The sequence below is a fragment of the Entelurus aequoreus genome, linkage group LG11, assembly GCF_033978785.1.
Source record: "Entelurus aequoreus isolate RoL-2023_Sb linkage group LG11, RoL_Eaeq_v1.1, whole genome shotgun sequence".
Lineage (NCBI taxonomy): Eukaryota > Metazoa > Chordata > Actinopteri > Syngnathiformes > Syngnathidae > Entelurus > Entelurus aequoreus.
Window position 1 is genome coordinate 15,596,871 of NC_084741.1, and position 15,978 is coordinate 15,612,848.

At 32.3% G+C, this 15,978-nt stretch overlaps 4 non-coding genes across 4 annotated transcripts; all 4 read right to left on the reverse strand.

Annotated features, from left to right (window-relative positions):
- Positions 1 to 1,122: 1,122 nt before the first annotated feature.
- trnap-agg (transfer RNA proline (anticodon AGG)) lies at positions 1,123 to 1,194 on the reverse strand. Its single transcript has one exon. It is a non-coding gene; the product is annotated as a tRNA-Pro (tRNA).
- Positions 1,195 to 5,831: 4,637 nt separating this feature from the next.
- On the reverse strand, positions 5,832 to 5,903 carry trnap-agg (transfer RNA proline (anticodon AGG)). Its single transcript has one exon. It is a non-coding gene; the product is annotated as a tRNA-Pro (tRNA).
- A 3,971-nt stretch (positions 5,904 to 9,874) lies between these two features.
- trnap-agg (transfer RNA proline (anticodon AGG)) lies at positions 9,875 to 9,946 on the reverse strand. The gene has a single exon. It is a non-coding gene; the product is annotated as a tRNA-Pro (tRNA).
- Positions 9,947 to 13,663: 3,717 nt separating this feature from the next.
- On the reverse strand, positions 13,664 to 13,735 carry trnap-agg (transfer RNA proline (anticodon AGG)). The gene has a single exon. It is a non-coding gene; the product is annotated as a tRNA-Pro (tRNA).
- Positions 13,736 to 15,978: the final 2,243 nt, after the last annotated feature.

The window sequence follows — 15,978 nt, forward strand, 5'->3', positions numbered from 1 at the left end:
AGATGCCATGTGTCAATTTTAAAATATTACTTTCAATCACTTTTTGGCAACCACTGTATTGTCATTTGAGGTTGATTTCAACTTCATGAATGGTATTTCAACCAGTGTACAGTAGTATGTACTTTATTATGGTACATGTAATGCTGTACTTCTGAGGGAATTCTAGTACATTTTGCACAGACGAGATGTGCCGACATTAAAATGTTACTTTAAATACCTTTTTCGCGGGCAAGAATACATTGATTTCATGAATAAAATGCCCATAATAATAATGGACTCTTTCATTTTTTTGGACACGATAAAAGCTTGAATAACTTCAAACACATATCAGTACAATAACCAGGAATATAGTAAGTGTTTGTTTTACATGTTGTAATCAGTTGTAAACAGACCGAGCCCAACAGTGCAGCTTTAACAAGCGGTGCGCGCTCCCGCGGGGTGATATCACTTCTTGGCACAACACCTGTTTCTGTTTTTGTTTTTTTAATTTCTGCTGACTAATGATTTTCAGTTTAGTTTTATTATTTATAAAATGAAAACAAAACTTTTTTCAGATGTAATGGTTGCCAAACCATAACTTAGAATGGTAGGCTGAGTAGCAAACTTTTCGGTTTAGGGACCACATTGGTTTTTGAAATTTAACAGACGTGCCGGGCGAGTACATGGTGCATCTTAAAACATATCATATGTGTTGGAACTAAGAGTCGACTACTCAAACATGAGCTGTTTTAATCATAACACATCTTATTTTCAACAATATCATAACAAAGAAACGGTATTAAATGGTATTAAAGGGTTAACACTTACATTCTCTTTTAGTGGGAGGGGTGTTGTTGATCATCCTTTGTTGCCACTGCGTCCAAGTCTAGGAACAAGTTTTGTTGTGGCAATTCTCAAAACAGATATTTTCATATTTGGCGGGCCGGATTAAATGGACCAACGGGCCGGATGTGGCCCGCGGGCCGTAGTCTGCCCACCACTGAGCTATAATGCAGAAGACTGAGCATAAAGTTTACCTCCAGAACTATTTTTATAATATGGACTTACTTCCACATGAGACTGCAAACGTGATTTGGTGCTCCAAAGAGTTGGTGAACTTTACATTAAATATTTTAAAAGTAAGGGCTCATCCGGGATTTGAACCCGGGACCTCTCGCACCCTAAGCGAGAATCATACCCCTAGACCAACGAGCCATGTGGGATCAAGCAGTCCATTTTTTAAACACAATATTGCCACATACACAGTGGAGGTCTTATAATGCTGGTAAGAAACTGCACAATACCGCCGCCTACAGACCATTTAGTGTATTACAGCTGCTTTAAAGCGGACTGCTAAGAAAACTTCCCTGAAAAGATTTAAAAAAAATAGAAGTGACACAAACAATAACATGCATTATAGCAGAGGTGCGGCGGCCGATTTGATATTTTTCATTTTCAAAAACAATATAATATATAGACTTTTTTTTTTTTTTTTTACCTTTAAGGCTCCCCTCAAGTTTGGTCCCGGGGCCCCAGAAGGGTCTCAGTCATAAATATGTGAAAACACGTGTCATCTAATAAATTATCCGTCGATATAAAGTTGGAGTTTTTATTCATTAATTTTTTATTTTTTATGCTATTTTTTTTCCTGAAAACCCTGTTTTTTTATGGGAAAAAACCCCACAAAGTAGGTAAAAGAAAAAGTGTAATATTTATGTGAAGTAAAAGGAGCCTTAAAAATGGCGATAATTTATAACAACATTGATTTGTAGTTATTATTCATATTTTAAGCAATAGTTAAATAAAATCCTACTAAACTTCTAAGGGATCCGAAAGTGTCCCACTCATAAAAGTGTTAAAAAAAAATACATACCTTTTTTTTTTTTACTTCCAACGCTTAAATCTCGATATCAACTTTAGCTCAATCTGTCGATTATAAGTTTTTATTTTTTTTGTTATTTTTTAATTTTTTTTTTTGTTTGTTTCATGCTGTTTTTGTAATACAACATTTTTATAGAACACACAAAAAAGAAACAAAACCCTGTTTTTTTTATGGCAAACAAAAAAAAAAAAAAAATTTCCCCCCCAAAAAAAATTATTAAAAAGTGGATTTTTTTTATGAGAATTAATTGGAGCCTTGATTCAGTCATTGTTATAAGTACACCTCTGCATAACATTGTATCCTTGTTAAAACTAAAGAAAAAAAAGAAAGAAACATTATTAAGGAAAGAATAACATAAAAATGTGAAAAAATGTGTCATCTAATATTTATTTTTTTCTAACGCTTATCTGTCAATACAAAGTTGGAGTTTTTATTGTATTCTTGTTTATGTTTTATGCCCTTTTTGTTCATGAAAACCCCGTTTTTAATGAAAAAAAAAACAACAAAAATTACGTAATAAAAAAAAGTGTTATATTTATGTGAAGTAATTGGAGCCTTAAAAATTTCAATAATTTATAACAACGTTGATTTTGAGTCATTATTCATATTTTAAATAATAGTTAAATAAAATCCCACTAAACTTCTCAGGGATCCTAAAGTGTCCCACTCATAAAAGTGTTAAAAAAAAACATACCTTTTTTTTTTTTACTTCCAATGCTTAAATCTCGAGATCAACTTTACTATTTTGTTATTTTTAGTTGGTTTTTTTTGTTTGTTTCATGCTGTTTTTGTAATAGAACATTGCATTTGTTTTTTATAGAACTCACAAAAAAAGAAACAAAACCTGTTTTTTTATGGCAAAAAATATTTCCCCCCCTAAAACTAAAGAAAAAAAAGAAAGAAAAATGATTAACCTCAAGGAAAGAATAACATAAAAATTTGAAAAAATGTGTCATCTAATATTTATTGTTTTCTAACTTTATCTGTCGATACAAACTTGGAGTTTTCATTTTATTATTTTTTATGTTTAATGCCCCTTTTTGTTCATGAAAACCCTGTTTTTTTAATGGAAAAAAACCCACAAAGTACGTGAAAAAAGTGTTATATTTATGTGAAGTAAAAGGAGCCTTAAAAATGTCAAATATTTATAACAACATTGATTTGTAGTTATTATTCATATTTTAAGCAATAGTTAAATAAAATCCCACTAAACTTCTTAGGGATCCTAAAGTGTCCCACTCATAAAAGTTTAAATAAAAACAAAAACATAACTTTTTTTTTTAACTTCCAATGCTTAAATCTCGAGATCATTTTTAGCTCAATCCGTCGATTATAAGTTTTTATTGTTTTGTTATTTTTTTAGTGTTTTTTATGTTTGTTTCATGCACTTTTTGTAATAGAAAATGTTTATAGAACACACAAAAAAGAAACAAAACCCTGTTTTTTTATGGCAAACACAAAAAAATGCAATATTTCCCCCAAAAAAAATTTTTAAAAGGTGGATTTTTTTATAAGAATTGGAGCCTTGATTGTAATATTTATGTGAAGTAAAAGGAGCCTTAAAAATGTCAATAATTTATAACAACATTGATTCGTAGTTATTATTCATATTTTTAGCAGTAGTTAAATAAAATCCCATACCATTTTTTTTTTTTTTACTTCTAACAATTAAAACTTTTTTTTTTTTTTTTTTTAGTTGTTTTTTTTTATTTTTAATGCTGTTTTTGTAAGAGAACATTTTAGTTTTTTTTATAGAACACACGAAAAAAGAAACAAAACCCTGTTTTTTTTATGGCAAACACAAAAAAATGCAATATTTCTCCCCCCCAAAAAAATATTAAAAAGTGAATTTCTTTGATGAGATGTAATTGGAGTCTTGATTCAGTCATTGTTATAAGTACACCTCTGCATAACATTGTATCCTTGTTAAAACTTAAGAAAAAAGGATTAACCTAAAAGAAAGAATACATTTATTAATAGTTTTTCAGACTGGAACAGAAAAGATTGAAAATACTTCAATTTGCTGGAAGAAAAAAAAAAATCCTAAGTTTTAAAAAAATTTGGACCAATTTGAACCGTTTGATACTGAAAAATTAAATAAATAAATTCAATAAATAATAATACATTAATATTGTTTAGCAACATTAACTCAGGAGCAAATTACACAAAAACTATGTTTACCTTGAAAACCAAAATCAATAAAACAATTAGAAGGCACGTTTTGTAAGAAGTGAATTGTATTTATATAGCGCTTTTCTCTAGTGACACAAAGCGCTTCACATAGTGAAACCCATGACCTAAGTTACATTTTAAGCAGTGTGGGTGGCACTGGGGAGCAGGTGGGTAAAGCGTCTTTGCCCTAAGACACAACAGCAGCGACTACGATGGCAGGGATCGAACCTGGAACCCTCAAGTCGCTGGCTCAGCGTGGGGCATGGCTGTCGATGCATACATGTGACGTTTTTGTTTTCTATTTTTAATACATTTGTGAAAAGGAAAAAAAATACATAAAAAAATGTTCACATGGTCATTATGGGGTATTGTGTGTAGAATTTTGAGGACAAAAATGTATTTATTTCATTTTGGAATAAGGCTGTAACATAAGAAAATGTGGAAAAAGTGCAAACCATGTTTATATTTTCATTGTTGGTCCAATATATGAAAGGGTTTGAAAACAAAGACCAGGTTTAGAAAAAATAAACCAAATAAATAACTCTGTCCTAACACATTGTTATTTTTCTTTTGTTTTTATGAATACAAACAGTGCAGTTTCTGTTTCTTTCAGTTGTTTGTTTGTTCCTGCCGACTAATGATTTTCAATTTTGTTTTATGAAATACAAAATAAAAACAAAAACCTTTTTTTATATCTAATTATTGGGGTTTTTTGACAGGAAAAACGCTGAGTTTTCCAGTCTGTTGTGGCCAGCACCCTGTACTTTGCAGTGGTTAGTCGGGGGGAGCAGCACCAGCAACAAGGGACTCAAACCGGATCGACAAACTGATCCGGAAAGCCGACCAAACTATTGGCGTTTTGTGTCAGTGTGGGACGGGAAGACACGGGACAAACTGCTGGCCACTATATTGCCAAAAGTACTCACATATGAACGTGAAGTGCCACCCCATTCCAAACCCATAGGCTTCAATATGATGTCATCCACCTTTTGCAGCTATTACAGCTTCAACTCTTCTGGGAAGGCTGTCCACAAGGTTGCTGAGTGTGTTTATAGGAATTTTCCACCATTCTTCCAAAAGCGCCTGGCTCTCAGTCTCCGTTCTAATTCATCCCAAAGGGTGTTCTATTTGGTTCAGGTCAGGACTCTGTGCAGGCCAGTCAAGTTCACCCACACCAGACTCTGTCATCCATGTCTTTATGGGCCTTGCTTCGTGCACTGGTGCACAGTCACGTTGGAAGAGGTAGGGGCCCGCTCCAAACTGTTCCCACAAGGTTGGGAGCGTTATATTGTCCAAAATGTTTTGGTATCCTGGAGCATTCAAATTTCCTTTCACTGAGCTCAACTCCTGAAAAACAACCCCACACCATAATTCCTCCGCTTGACCCCTCTCTGTCAGTTTACGTGGCCTACCACTTGGTGGCTGAGTTGCTGTTGTTCCCAAAAATCTTCCATTTTCTTATAATAAATCCCACAGTTGACTTTGGAATATTTAGGAAATTTCATCACTGGATTTGTTGCATCCTATGATAGTTCCACGCTGGAAATCACTGAGAGCGGCCCATTCTTTCACAAATGTTTGTAGAAACAGTCTCCATTCCTAAGTGCTTGATTTGGGCCAAGTGATTAGGACACCTGATTGTCATCATTTGGATGGGTGGCCAAATACTTTTGTCAATATAGTGTATCTATCTATTAGCTACCTCTCTTTGTTTATAATGTCTACTTTCTGCTGGATGTACTCTCTAGCGGTTACATATACTGTAATATTGTACATGCTCATTGTAATTAAAAATTGGGGGCTCGTCCGGGATTTGAACCCGGGACCTCTCGCACCCTAAGCGAGAATCATACCCCTAGACCAACGAGCCATGTGGGGCTTCACATTCCATTTTTAAAGACAATTCCTGCCACGTACACAGTGGAAGTCTTATAATGCTGGTAAGAAACTGCACAATACCGCCGCCTACAGACCATTTAGTTTATTACAGCTGCTTTAAAGCGGACTGCTAAGAACACTTCCCTGAAAAGATTTTTAAAAAAATAGAAGTTCCACAAACAATAACATGCATTATAGCATATAGGTGCGGCGGCCAATTTGATATTTTTCATTTTCAAAACCAATACAATATATAGACTTTTTTTTTTTTTTTTTTACCTTTAAGGCTCTCCTCAAGTTTGGTCATAAAAATGTGGAAAAAATGTGTCATCTAATATTTATTTTTTGTAACGCTTATCTGTCGATACAAAGTCGAAGTTTTTATTTTATTATTTTTTACGTTTTATGCCCTTTTTGTTCATAAAAACCCCGTTTTTTTATGGAAAAAACACAACACAAATTACGTAATGAAAATTTTTTTTTAAAAATTACGTAATAAAAAAAAGTGTTATATTTATGTGAAGTAATTGGAGCCTTAAAAATTTCAATAATTTATAACAACGTTGATTTTGAGTCATTATTCATATTTTAAATAATAGTTAAATAAAATCCCACTAAACTTCTCAGGGATCCTAAAGTGTCCCACTCATAAAAGTGTTAAAAAAAAACCATACCATTTTTTTTTTTACTTCCAATGCTTAAATCTCAAGATCAACTTTACTATTTTGTTATTTTTAGTTGTTTTTTTTGTTTGTTTCATGCTGTTTTTGTAATAGAACATTGCATTTGTTTTTTATAGAACTCACAAAAAAAGAAACAAAAGCTGTTTTTTTATGGCAAAAAATATTTCCCCCCCCCTAAAACTAAAGAAAAAAAAGAAAGAAAAATGATTAACCTCAAGGAAAGAATAACATAAAAATTTGAAAAAATGTGTCATCTAATATTTATTGTTTTCTAACTTTATCTGTCGATACAAACTTGGAGTTTTCATTTGATTATTTTTTATGTTTAATGCCCCTTTTTGTTCATGAAAACCCTGTTTTTTTAATGGAAAAAAACCCACAAAGTACGTGAAAAAAGTGTTATATTAATGTGAAGTAAAAGGAGCCTTAAAAATGTCAAATATTTATAACAACATTGATTTGTAGTTATTATTCATATTTTAAGCAATAGTTAAATCAAATCCCACTAAACTTCTTAGGGATCCTAAAGTGTCCCACTCATAAAAGTTAAAAAAACAAAAACAAAAAACATAACTTTTTTTTTTAACTTCCAATGCTTAAATCTCGAGATCATTTTTAGCTCAATACGTCGATTATAAGTTTTTATTGTTTTGTTATTTTTTTAGTGTTTTTTATGTTTGTTTCATGCTCTTTTTGTAATAGAAAATGTTTATAGAACACACAAAAAAGAAACAAAACCCTGTTTTTTTATGGCAAACACAAAAAAATGCAATATTCCCCCCCAAAAAAATTTTTAAAAGGTGGATTTTTTTATAAGAATTGGAGCCTTGATTGTAATATTTATGTGAAGTAAAAGGAGCCTTAAAAATGTCAATAATTTATAACAACATTGATTCGTAGTTATTATTCATATTTTTAGCAGTAGTTAAATAAAATCCCATACCTTTTTTTTTTTTTACTTCTAACGCTTAAAACTTAATTTTTTTTAATTTTTAGGTTTTTTTTATTTTTAATGCTGTTTTTGTAAGAGAACATTTTAGTTTTTTTTATAGAACACACGAAAAAAGAAACAAAATCCTGTTTTTTTATGGCAAACACAAAAAAATGCAATATTTCTCCCCCCCAAAAAAATATTAAAAAGTGAATTTCTTTGATGAGATGTAATTGGAGTCTTGATTCAGTCATTGTTATAAGTACACCTCTGCATAACATTGTATCCTTGTTAAAACTTAAGAAAAAAGGATTAACCTAAAAGAAAGAATACATTTATTAATAGTTTTTCAGACTGGAACAGAAAAGATTGAAAATACTTCAATTTGCCCAAAGAAAAAAAAAAAATCCTAAGTTTAAAAAAAATTTGGACCAATTTGAACTGTTTGATACTGAAAAATTTAATAAATAAATTCAATAAATAATAATACATTAATATTGTTTAGCAACATTAACTCAGGAGCAAATTACACAAAAACTATGTTTACCTTCAAAACCAAAATCAATAAAACAATTAGAAGGCACGTTTTGTAGGAAGTGAATTGTATTTATATAGCGCTTTTCTCTAGTGACACAAAGCACTTCACATAGTGAAACCCATGACCTAAACTACATTTTAAGCAGTGTGGGTGGCACTGGGGAGCAGGTGGGTAAAGCGTCTTTGCCCTAAGACACAACAGCAGCGACTACGATGGCAGGGATCGAACCTGGAACCCTCAAGTCGCTGGCTCAGCGTGGGGCATGGCTGTCGATGCATACATGTGACGTTTTTGTTTTCTATTTTTAATACATTTGTGAAAAGGAAAAAAATACATAAAATAATGTTCACATGGTCATTATGGGGTATTGTGTGTAGAATTTTGAGGACAAAAATGTATTTATTTCATTTTGGAATAAGGCTGTAACATAAGAAAATGTGGAAAAAGTGCAAACCATGTTTATATTTTCATTGTTGGTCCAATATATGAAAGGGTTTGAAAACAAAGACCAGGTTTAGAAAAAATAAACCAAATAAATAACTCTGTCCTAACACATTGTTATTTTTCTTTTGTTTTTATGAGTACAAACAGTGCAGTTTCTGTTTCTTTCAGTTTTTTGTTTGTTCCTGCCGACTAATGATGTTCAATTTTGTTTTATGAAATACAAAATAAAAACAAAAACCTTTTTTTATATCTAATTATTGGGGTTTTTTGACACTGAAAAGGAAAAACGCTGAGTTTTCCAGTCTGTTGTGGCCAGCACCCTGTACTTTGCAGTGGTTAGTCGGGGGGAGCAGCACCAGCAACAAGGGACTTAAACCGGATCGACAAACTGATCCGGAAAGCCGGCCAAACTATTGGCGTTTTGTGTCAGTGTGGGACGGGAAGACACGGGACAAACTGCTGGCCACTATATTGCCAAAAGTACTCACATATGAACGTGAAGTGCCACCCCATTCCTAACCCATAGGCTTCAATATGATGTCATCCACCTTTTGCAGCTATTACAGCTTCAACTCTTCTGGGAAGGCTGTCCACAAGGTTGCTGAGTGTGTTTATAGGAATTTTCCACCATTCTTCCAAAAGCGCCTGGCTCTCAGTCTCCGTTCTAATTCATCCCAAAGGGTGTTCTATTTGGTTCAGGTCAGGACTCTGTGCAGGCCAGTCAAGTTCACCCACACCAGACTCTGTCATCCATGTCTTTATGGGCCTTGCTTCGTGCACTGGTGCACAGTCACGTTGGAAGAGGTAGGGGCCCGCTCCAAACTGTTCCCACAAGGTTGGGAGCGTTATATTGTCCAAAATGTTTTGGTATCCTGGAGCATTCAAATTTCCTTTCACTGAGCCCAACTCCTGAAAAACAACCCCACACCATAATTCCTCCGCTTGACCCCTTTCTGTCAGTTTACGTGGCCTACCACTTGGTGGCTGAGTTGCTGTTGTTCCCAAAATCTTCCATTTTCTTATAATAAATCCCACAGTTGACTTTGGAATATTTAGGAAATTTCACCACTGGATTTGTTGCATCCTATGACAGTTCCACGCTGGAAATCACTGAGAGCGGCCCATTCTGTCACAAATGTTTGTAGAAACAGTCTCCATACCTAAGTGCTTGATTTGATACACCGGGCCAAGTGATTAGGACACCTGATTGTCATCATTTGGATGGGTGGCCAAATACTTTTGTCAATATAGTGTATCTATCTATTAGCTACCTCTCTTTGTTTATAATGTCTACTTTCTGCTGGATGTACTCTCTAGCTGTTACATATACTGTAATATTGTACATGCTCATTGTAATTAAAAAATGGGGGCTCGTCCGGGATTTGAACCCGGGACCTCTCGCACCCTAAGCGAGAATCATACCCCTAGACCAACGAGCCATGTGGGGCTTCACATTCCATTTTTAAAGACAATTCCTGCCACGTACACAGTGGAAGTCTTATAATGCTGGTAAGAAACTGCACAATACCGCCGCCTACAGACCATTTAGTGTATTACAGCTGCTTTAAAGCGGACTGCTAAGAACACTTCCCTGAAAAGATTTAAAAAAAAATAGAAGTTCCACAAACAATAACATGCATTATAGCATATAGGTGCGGCGGCCAATTTGATATTTTTCATTTTCAAAACCAATACAATATATAGACTTTTTTTTTTTTTTTACCTTTAAGGCTCTCCTCAAGTTTGGTCATAAAAATGTGGAAAAAATGTGTCATCTAATATTTATTTTTTCTAACGCTTATCTGTCGATACAAAGTTGAAGTTTTTATTTTATTATTTTTTACGTTTTATGCCCTTTTTGTTCATAAAAACCCCGTTTTTTTATGGAAAAAACACAACACAAATTACGTAATGAAAAAAAAATAAAAAAAATTACGTAATAAAAAAAAGTGTTATATTTATGTGAAGTAATTGGAGCCTTAAAAATTTCAATAATTTATAACAACGTTGATTTTGAGTCATTATTCATATTTTAAATAATAGTTAAATAAAATCCCACTAAACTTCTCAGGGATCCTAAAGTGTCCCACTCATAAAAGTGTTAAAAAAAAAACATACCATTTTTTTTTTACTTCCAATGCTTAAATCTCGAGATCAACTTTACTATTTTGTTATTTTTAGTTGGGTTGTTTTTGTTTGTTTCATGCTGTTTTTGTAATAGAACATTGCATTTGTTTTTTATAGAACTCACAAAAAAAGAAACAAAACCTGGTTTTTTATGGCAAAAAATATTTCCCCCCCCTAAAACTAAAGAAAAAAAAGAAAGAAAAATGATTAACCTCAAGGAAAGAATAACATAAAAATTTGAAAAAATGTGTCATCTAATATTTATTGTTTTCTAACTTTATCTGTCGATACAAACTTGGAGTTTTCATTTTATTATTTTTTATGTTTAATGCCCCTTTTTGTTCATGAAAACCCTGTTTTTTAATGGAAAAAAACCCACAAAGTACGTGAAAAAAGTGTTATATTTATGTGAAGTTTTAAGCAATAGTTAAATAAAATCCCACTAAACTTCTTAGGGATCCTAAAGTGTCCCACTCATAAAAGTTTTTTAAAAAAAAAAACCATAACTTTTTTTTTAACTTCCAATGCTTAAATCTCGAGATCATTTTTAGCTCAATCCGTCGATTATAAGTTTTTATTGTTTTGTTATTTTTTTTAGTGTTTTTTATGTTTGTTTCATGCACTTTTTGTAATACAAAATGTTTATAGAACACACAAAAAAGAAACAAAACGCAGTTTTTTTATGGCAAACACAAAAAAAATGCAATATTTCCCCCCAAAAATTTTTTTAAAAGGTGGATTTTTTTATAAGAATTGGAGCCTTGATTGTAATATTTATGTGAAGTAAAAGGAGCCTTAAAAATGTCAATAATTTATAACAACAGATTCGTAGTTATTATTCATATTTTTAGCAGTAGTTAAATAAAATCCCATACCATTTTTTTTTTTTACTTCTAACGCTTAAAACTTAATTTTTTTTTATTTTTAGTTTTTTTATTTTTATTTTTAATGCTGTTTTTGTAAGAGAACATTTTAGTTTTTTTTATAGAACACATGAAAAAAGAAACAAAACCCTGTTTTTTTATGGCAAACACAAAAAAATGCAATATTTCTATTTCTATTTAACCTAAAAGAAAGAATACATTTATTAATTAAGTTTTTCAGACTGGAACAGAAAAGATTGAAAATACTTCAATTTGCCGGAAGAAAAAAAAAAAATCCTAAGTTTAAAAAAAATTTGGACCAATTTGAACCGTTTGATACTGAAAAATTAAATAAATAAATTAAATAAATAATAATACATTAATATTGTTTAGCAACATTAACTCAGGAGCAAATTACACAAAAACTATGTTTACCTTCAAAACCAAAATCAATAAAACAATTAGAAGGCACGTTTTGTAAGAAGTGAATTGTATTTATATAGCGCTTTTCTCTAGTGACACAAAGCGCTTCACATAGTGAAGACACAACAGCAGCGACTACGATGGCAGGGATCGAACCTGGAACCCTCAAGTCGCTGGCTCAGCGTGGGGCATGGCTGTCGATGCATACATGTGACGTTTTTGTTTTCTATTTTAAATACATTTGTGAAAAGGAAAAAAAATACATAAAAAAATGTTCACATGGTCATTATGGGGTATTGTGTGTAGAATTTTGAGGACAAAAATGTATTTATTTCATTTTGGAATAAGGCTGTAACATAAGAAAATGTGGAAAAAGTGCAAACCATGTTTATATTTTCATTGTTGGTCAAATATATGAAAGGGTTTGAAAACAAAGACCAGGTTTAGAAAAAATAAACCAAATAAATAACTCTGTCCTAACACATTGTTATTTTTCTTTTGTTTTTATGAATACAAACAGTGCAGTTTCTGGTTTTTTTTCTGTTTTTTGTTTGTTCCTGCCGACTAATGGTTTTCAATTTTGTTTTATGAAATACAAAATAAAAACAAAAACCTTTTTTTATATCTAATTATTGGGGTTTTTTGACACAGAAAAGGAAAAACGCTGAGTTTTTCCAGTCTGTTGTGGCCAGCACCCTGTACTTTGCAGTGGTTAGTCGGGGGGAGCAGCACCAGCAACAAGGGACTTAAACCGGATCGACAAAGTGATCCGGAAAGCCGGCCAAACTATTGGCGTTTTGTGTCAGTGTGGGACGGGAAGACACGGGACAAACTGCTGGCCACTATATTGCCAAAAGTACTCACATATGAACGTGAAGTGCCACCCCATTCCTAACCCATAGGCTTCAATATGATGTCATCCACCTTTTGCAGCTATTACAGCTTCAACTCTTCTGGGAAGGCTGTCCACAAGGTTGCTGAGTGTGTTTATAGGAATTTTCCACCATTCTTCCAAAAGCGCCTGGCTCTCAGTCTCCGTTCTAATTCATCCCAAAGGGTGTTCTATTTGGTTCAGGTCAGGACTCTGTGCAGGCCAGTCAAGTTCACCCACACCAGACTCTGTCATCCATGTCTTTATGGGCCTTGCTTCGTGCACTGGTGCACAGTCACGTTGGAAGAGTTAGGGGCCCGCTCCAAACTGTTCCCACAAGGTTGGGAGCGTTATATTGTCCAAAATGTTTTGGTATCCTGGAGCATTCAAATTTCCTTTCACTGAGCTCAACTCCTGAAAAACAACCCCACACCATAATTCCTCCGCTTGACCCCTCTCTGTCAGTTTACGTGGCCTACCACTTGGTGGCTGAGTTGCTGTTGTTCCCAAAATCTTCCATTTTCTTATAATAAATCCCACAGTTGACTTTGGAATATTTAGGAAATTTCACCACTGGATTTGTTGCATCCTATGACAGTTCCACGCTGGAAATCACTGAGAGCGGCCCATTCTTTCACAAATGTTTGTAGAAACAGTCTCCATGCCTAAGTGCTTGATTTGATACACCGGGCCAAGTGATTAGGACACCTGATTGTCATCATTTGGATGGGTGGCCAAATACTTTTGTCAATATAGTGTATCTATCTATTAGCTACCTCTCTTTGTTTATAATGTCTACTTTCTGCTGGATGTACTCTCTAGCTGTTACATATACTGTAATATTGTACATGCTCATTGTAATTAAAAATTGGGGGCTCGTCCGGGATTTGAACCCGGGACCTCTCGCACCCTAAGCGAGAATCATACCCCTAGACCAACGAGCCATGTGGGGCTTCACATTCCATTTTTAAAGACAATTCCTGCCACGTACACAGTGGAAGTCTTATAATGCTGGTAAGAAACTGCACAATACCGCCGCCTACAGACCATTTAGTGTATTACAGCTACTTTAAAGCTGACTGCTAAGTAAACATTGATGAAAAGATACAAAAAAATAGAAGTTCCACAAACAATAACATGCATTATAGCATATAGGTGCGGCGGCCAATTTGATATTTTTCATTTTCAAAACCAATACAATATATAGACTTTTATTTTTTTTTACCTTTAAGGCTCTCCTCGAGTTTGGTCATAAAAATGTGGAAAAATTGTGTCATCTAATATTTATTTTTTGTAACGCTTATCTGTCGATACAAAGTTGAAGTTTTTATTTTATTATTTTTTACGTTTTATGCCCTTTTTGTTCATAAAAACCCCGTTTTTTTATGGAAAAAACACAACACAAATTACGTAATAAAAAAAGTGTAATATTTATGTGAAGTAATTGGAGCCTTAAAAATGTCAATAATTTACAAAAACGTTGATTTTGAGTCGTTATTCATATTTTAAGCAATAGTTAAATAAAATCCCACTAAATCCAATCCACTTTATTTATATAGCTCATTTAAACAACAAAAATGTTTCCAAAGTGCTGCACAACAATATTAAAAACAATATTAAAAACAATATTAAAAACAATATTATAAACAATATTAAAAACAATATTCAAATATTATCCTTAGACCAATGACTGAATAAAACAAAAAATAATTAAATATAAAAACAATATAAAAATATATATGAAAAAATATAAACTTCTCAGGGATCCTAAAGTGTCCCACTCATAAAAGTGTTCCAAATAAATCATATCTTTTTCTTTTTTTTTTACTTCCAACGCTTAAATCTTGACATCAACTTTATTATTTTGTTATTTTTTGTTGTTGTTTTTTGTTTGTTTCATGCTGTTTTTGTAATGGAATATTTTAGTTTTTTTTATAGAACACACAAAAAAAGAAACAAAACCCTGTTTTTTTATGGCAAACACAAAAAAATGCTTTATCCCCCCCCCAAAAAAAGTTATTAAAAAGTGGATTTCTTTGATGAGAATTAATTGGAGCCTTGATTCAGTCATTGTTATAAGTACACCTCTGCATAACATTGTATCCTTGTTAAAACTAAAGAAAAAAAAGAAAGAAAAATGATTAAACTCAAGGAAAGAATAACATAAAAATTTTAAAATGTGTCATCTAATATTTCTTTTTTTCGAACGCGTATCTGTTGATACAAACTTGGAGTTTTTATTGTATTAATTTTTATGTTTTATGCCCTTTTTGTTCATGAAAACCCCGTTTTTAATGAAAAAAACAACACAAATTACGTAATAAAAAAAGTGTACAATTTATGTGAAGTAATTGGAGCCTTAAAAATGTCAATAATTTATAACAACGTTGATTTTGAGTCATTATTCACATTTTAAGCAATAGTTAAATAAAATCCCACTAAATCCAATCCACTTTATATATATAGCACATTTAAACAACAAAAATGTTTCCAAAGTGCTGCACAACAATATTATAAACAATATTAAAAACCATATTCAAATATTATCCTTAGCTCCACCAATGACTGAATAAAAACAAAAAATAAATAAATATAAAAACAATATAAAAATATATATGAAAAAATATAAACTTCTCAGGGATTCCAAAGTGTCCCACTCATAAAAGTGTTCCAAATAAATCATACCTTTTTCTTTTTTTTTACTTCCAACGCTTAAATCTCGAGATCAACTTTATTATTATTATTATTATTATTTTTGTTTATTTGTTTGTTTCATGCTGTTTTTGTAATGGAACATTTTAGGTTTTTTTATAGAACACACAAAAAAACACAAACTACGTAATAAAAAAAGTGTACAATATATGTGAAGTAATTGGAGCCTTAAAAATGTCAATAATTTATAACAACATTGATTTGGAGTCATTATTCATATTTTAAGCAATAGTTAAATAAAGTATGCACTAAACTAAAGTAGGGCTCGTCCGGGACAATACTGCCGCCTACAGACCATTTAGTGTATTACAGCTGCTTTAAAGCGGACTGCTAAGAAAACATTGATGAAAATATTTAAAAAAAATAGAAGTTCCACAAACAATAACATGCATTATAGCAGAGGTGCGGCGGCCAATTTGATATTTTTCATTCTCAAAACCAATACAATATATAGACTTTTATTTATTTTTCACCT